Below are 6,050 nucleotides of genomic sequence, written 5' to 3' on the forward strand. Positions count from 1 at the left end.
ACTGGCAATTATAAGAGCATAACCAAGAACTGAACACGTGAAGAAATGAAGGCAGTCCCATCAGTAAGGGAAACACGACTCAACCTGCGAGTACGTGTGTGCGTGTGTGCACGCGCGTGCGCGCACACACGCACACACACACGAGTAAAATCCATTCCACGCAACCCCATTACCATCACTGTCTTCCCTTCTTTACCGGCTTCCCCAAACCATGGTCCACGAGGCAGGAAGCTCCAACATTACTACTATTTGCCTCTTCCCAAAACGCGATTTTGCCATCTACACATTTGATCTGATTCCACTTTCCCCCAAAGAGTGTAGATTCTGTTGTAGATTCCCAGGACCTCTCAAAGAACAGCCTCCCCACAACACAGCTTCGCCAGGCACTTTGAGGACAGATATGGGTCGGAAAGCTTGGAGCCCTGAACTCACAGCCACCACTGGGCTTCCAAAACCATGCTGGGGGCGGGGCCACAGACTTGCAATAAAGAATGAGTGGAGTGCCCGTCAGTGTGTTTTGTAAATGAGTATCTCATCCACTCAATTTTTTAAAACTCATTTTTAGGGCTTCCCTGGTGGCGCAGTGGTTGAGAATCTGCCTGCTAATGCAGGGGACACAGGTTCGAGCCCTGGTCTGGGAGGATCCCACATGCCGCGGAGCAACTAGGCCCGTGAGCCACAACTACTGAGCCCGAGCGTCTGGAGCCTGTGCTCCGCAACAAGAGAGGCTGCGACAGTGAAAGGCCCGCGCACCGCGATGAGGACTGGCCCCCGCTTGCCACAACTAGAGAAAGCCCTCGCACAGAAACGAAGATCCAACACAGCAAAAATAAATAAATAAATAAATAAACTCCTACCCCCAACATCAAAAAAAAAAAAAAAGTTTAAAAAACACCAGGAAATTAAAAAAAAAAAAACTCATTTTTAAAAATTCATTTAATCAATAAACACTTTTTGAGCTCTACAGTGTTCCAGGCCCCGGGTACTAGGTTTTCAGAGGGAGAGGGGAACCAGACAGACTAGGGCCTGTTCCCTAGGGAACTTCCAATCTAGAGAAGGAGAAAACCAAAATGCAAGCATTTAAAATCTACCCGAGGGTCCTTTTGTACCACCACTACATTTAACCCCACTGAGGAAATCAAACCTGCCGTCTCATTGTTACAAATGCTGATGGAGGAATGTTTACCACCACTGCCTCAACACAAATTAACACGGTTCCCACCCACGGAGACGTCCTCATCTCACTCCTAGGTCAGAGAGAGCCCTGCTGAATCCACAAACGGCTGCACTGGATCACAGAGCAGTTCCTTTCCCCACACTTCCATCGTGGTCCTCCTCTCCCCACACCTCTTCTCCCCCCAGCATCCATAATACTCTGCTTTCCTTGGCTACACCTTGTCCTTCTGCACCGGATTAAGAAAATACTAGTGCTATCTGCCTACAGAGAAGAAAACTTCTCACTTCTCCATTGCCACCATGGTAACGGAGAAGGGAAGAGACAGGTAAGAAAAGTGTGCTGAGTGCTCTCAGGCTCAGTGCCTGACTCTCTGGGACCCACCACCCAGGTTCTAAGAGGTGCAGTGGCTCCCTCAGGCCCTCAGCACATGCTGTTGCTTCACTCTGTTGCTGGAAGAGAACAGGCCCCTCTTCCACAAAGCAATGAGAAAGAATCAGCACTTCTGTAACATTCTTGCCAAAAAGGTATAACCTCAATGTAGTCACAAGAAAATAGCACCCAAACCCAAATGAAGGGACACTCTGCAAAATACCTGACCAGTACTCTTCAAAAGTGTCAAAGTTGTGAACGACAAGGAAAGACAAAGAGTGTGACACAGATTGAAGGGGACTGAGGAGTTGGGACAATTAAATGCAATAAGGGATCCCGGATTAGATTCTAGAACGGAAGAAATATTAGTGGAAACGCTAGTGAAACCGAATCCAACCCTGCTGTGTAGTTAATAGTTAATAATGTTGCACTCATGTCAGTTTCTTGGTTTTGATCATTGTACTGTAGTCACGTAAGCTATTAAATTAGGTGGAATCGGGGGACGGGTATACAGGAACTCTCTGAGTTATTTTTGCAACTTTTCTATAATTCTAAGATGATTTCAAAATAAAGCGGTTTAAGGAATTTTTTTTAAGGCAAAGCACTTCTTTTCTCTCTTAGTCCTTGTCGTTCTTTATTGAAAGCTTTAAGCCTCAAGATGAGCAATAGCTAGCACAGTGGTCTTTACTACCTGGGCGCACCAATGATCAAAGAGACAAGATCCCTAAGGCCAAAGGCCACAGCCCTGCCATTCGGGTAGGTGGTCCTCACTGGCCCTGGGCCTGAGTCCCCTCCTAGTGGCTGTCCAGTGGGACCTGGGTGAGGATTGGGCATCTCCAGGGAGCCTGAGGCTCTGTTGCAGCATCTTGGCGGAGGCTCAGGAGAGGTCTGTGGGATTAACTTCCCCGAAAAGCCACTGGACTCACACCCAGTTTGAAGACAGCAGGATCTCGCCTTGGATTACTCCTGTGGTCTGGGTTTCTCTCTTCAGGCAGTCCTTCTCCAGGAGAAGAGGGAGTGAAGGCAAAGCACCCTTAATTCCCTAATTCTTTCCAAAGATGATTCAGGTTTTTGCAGCTCCATTAGCATTTGCAGATAGAAATACATTTTAAGTGGCATTATGCTAAGTAATTATTCTTACAGGATGTGAAATTAAACACATTTTACTCAGCATGAAATTATTCCTGCCATGTACAGAGTTTGGTGACAGCTTGAGAGTTGGGACAGTGGGTTGCACGAAGGGGAGAAGCAATCTATGTATTAAAAAAAAAAAAAAAAGGCCAACCCAAAATATTCCACCAAAGGTAAGTCCTTGTAGCAAAATAATTTTGGCTGGATGGAATATTAAACCTGCTACTATAAATTTCACGCCTTGCATTCTTAAAGCAGATGCAGAGGGATGATGCCAAAAATGAATTGGAAATAATGCGACTTGTCTTGTGTACTCTATCCAGTAGAGGGCATAGCAGATAAGCGTTGTGCGTGTTGGTGACTTAGCGACTGATAAGGCTTGTTTGTAATTGCTTCTGTAAAGATATGTGGCAGCATGCTTGGTTGCTTATTTACATTTAGGAATGTGGTTCGGAATAGGAGGTTTAGATTTATAACTTTGTTTTTGTCTGTCAGCACACGGGAGACTTTGGGTCGTCGTGAGCATTATATTTACCAATGCGTAATGTTAAATCGCTGGATTTAATTGTTACAGTACAGTGAATTATTCTATTATTTCTTACTTTTTTATCCTAAGGAAAATTCAAACTTTCCAGGCTTTAGGGCAGGATAAAATGGCTCTGAGCATGTCAATGTCTCAAGAGCACATTATTTTCTTATTGGATTGTATTAACTTTACAGATGGAAATTTGAAGGAGAATTAGAAGGCTTAGAGATGGGAAATTTGGAGAAGAAAAGAATAATGTCTTAAGATTTCTGGAGGGGTTAACTGGTAAGTCATTTTGAAAGCTGCTGATGCTAATTCTCATAGCAAGAGACATAGCAGACGCTAAAATTATCAGGAACGAGGCACGGAACTGCTAAGAAGGAAGAGAATCTTGTGTCACACTCAGAACTGCCAGAGGATTATTCAGGTTTTCTGTCTCTGTGTCAGTCTCTGGCTCTGGCTCTCCCTCCCTCCTCCTCTCTCAATACCTGCTATAACTGGCACCGATTTTTCTTCCGTAAACTCCTAATAGGGCAACTTTCCATGATCTGGGCAGAGGGTGTGTGGCAGTTCCACTTAGTTTAAAAAACAAACACGGCCTCCCGCCTCAGATGCATGTATTTGGACCTGAAAGGACAGCAACATGACATATATAAACAAACATTCATCCATAAGCACTCTAATTTGCAGCTGAAGGGAAAGCTGTGGGAATAAACCACAACATAATAAAACCTAGCAGACAATAACCTTAAAAGGAAAACGGCACAGGCCCGCCTCCTGCCAGGGAACCGGCTATTTCCTGAGGATCAAGCGGCTGGGAGGCGGAAAGCACAGGTGTCCTGTCCACGCTGCGGGATCGGGTCTCGGCCAGGCACCAGCCGGCTGGGCTGGAGTCCTGGCCGTCACCTCCTCTGCCACCACCACGGACGCCCCTTCCTCCACCTTTACCCCCAGAGCTCTTCCCCACCATTTCGGAGGCTTCCACGCAATCCCCAGGTCAGAAGTGCCCCTCTGGGAAAACGAGCTGGGAAAGAAACTCACCACAGTTCTGGCTTCTGAGTCAGGGACAAGGAGTGTGGGCTCCAGGGTGGCAGGAGACTTGCTGTGTGCCCGTTTTTGTACCATGAGCAAGTATTGCCTAGTCTTAAAAGTGTAGAGAAACAGAACCTGAACCTAAGAGAGATGAAGAGAGACTTGCCCGTTCTCGGACCTGCTCTTGTCTACTTGGACCTGCTCTTGTTTACTGTCTCCTTGCCACATTTTCTCCCCTTGTGCTTTTCATAAAGAAACAATGAGCCTTTCTCCCCGGGACAGACTCTACTGCAGATCTTGTTATTTCTCCCTGGAAACTTTAATTTGTTGTTTATAGCACTCTGTTTCTTTACAAATGGACTCCTCCCTTGTGTGTGTGTGTGTGTGTGTGTGTGTGTGTGTCTGTGTGTGTCTGTGAGTGTGTGTGTCTGTGTGTGTGTCTGTGATGGGTGACTAGAGGTGGTGAAGGACCCCTGTAGGAGGGGAGGGAAGGAACCAGAGAGATGACAGGGAGAGAATGGGGAGGGGCTGCTCATCATTGGAAAAGTTGGAGCAGGAGAATGCGACCTGAAAGCTTATAAACTTAGGGTTGAGTTTTAGGATAAATTCAAGTTAATGTGAAAGTTAGGGCCTCCAGAGCTCTGCCTCCCATCCATCACTCAAACCCGTATTGGCACAGAAAGTTATATATACACCCAAAATGGCAAGAGCCTCGATTTGGTTCCTACATAGTTGCAGCTGCCAATAAAAAGCCTGAATCGGGCTTCCCTAGTGGTGCAGTGGTTGAGAGTCTGCCTGCTGATGCAGGGGACACGGGTTCGTGCCCCGGTCCGGGAAGATCCCACATGCCGCGGAGCGGCTGGGCCCGTGAGCCATGGCCGCTGAGCCTGCGCGTCCGGAGCCTGTGCTCCGCAACGGGAGAGGCCACAACAGTGAGAGGCCCGCGTACAGCAAAAAACAAAACAAAACAAGCCTGAATCTTGCCTCTCTTCTTAGATAGCTGCTTCTCTTGCCTTAAAATCTTTCTAAGCAGAAGCTATATTTAATATTGCAAATAACTACTCCCATGGTTTATCGGTCAGGGTCCCCCTTGCAAAATCCGGAATCCATTCCAGCTAGTGTCAGCAGAAAGGGCCTTAGTACATGGCATTAAATGGCTCACAAATTAGCAGAGACAGGCTCTAGGTTGGTCCTTTCCAGGATGAGCTCAACACTGCTCTGCAGAGCTGGGTCACCAGCAGAACTGTGGCTTCCACCACCAGGAAGCTCTCTGCCAAAGCAGGAAGCTACTCCAGAACCACAACACCCCTGCTGCCCTCGGGAAGCCACCGTGGTCAGGAAGCCCCTGCATCTGCTACAGCCTGAACCACCCGAGTGGACACTAGAACCCACACCAGGAAACAGCTGACCTGCCATAGCTTTCAACACACAGAGCCAGTGATCAGACACAGCGAAACTAAATGTGCATGACCACACCTCCTGCGAAAAGAACAGAAGCAAGGGCTGTGTCTCACTCCTGCCTTCCAAACCCCATGCATCTGAATGGCTGGACGGAGCTCACTTCCAGAAACCCAGCTGCAAGGTTGGTGTCTGAGAAATACAGTTTTCATTTCCCAGCCTCTGCAGTATGGAAGGCATTCTAGAAGGCGGTTGGAATAAATGTCAAGCATCAGTACACTGTATCTGCTACACTTCAAAGAGTTACAGTGCTGAAAACATGGTTTTTTGGAAAAAGCTTATTTACAAATAAGAGAAAATAGTTTCTTTTGAACCAAAAATAAATGTGCATTCTGAAATGGACAAATTCGTAAAGTG

Source organism: Globicephala melas, chromosome 2 (assembly GCF_963455315.2).
Source record: "Globicephala melas chromosome 2, mGloMel1.2, whole genome shotgun sequence".
NCBI lineage: Eukaryota > Metazoa > Chordata > Mammalia > Artiodactyla > Delphinidae > Globicephala > Globicephala melas.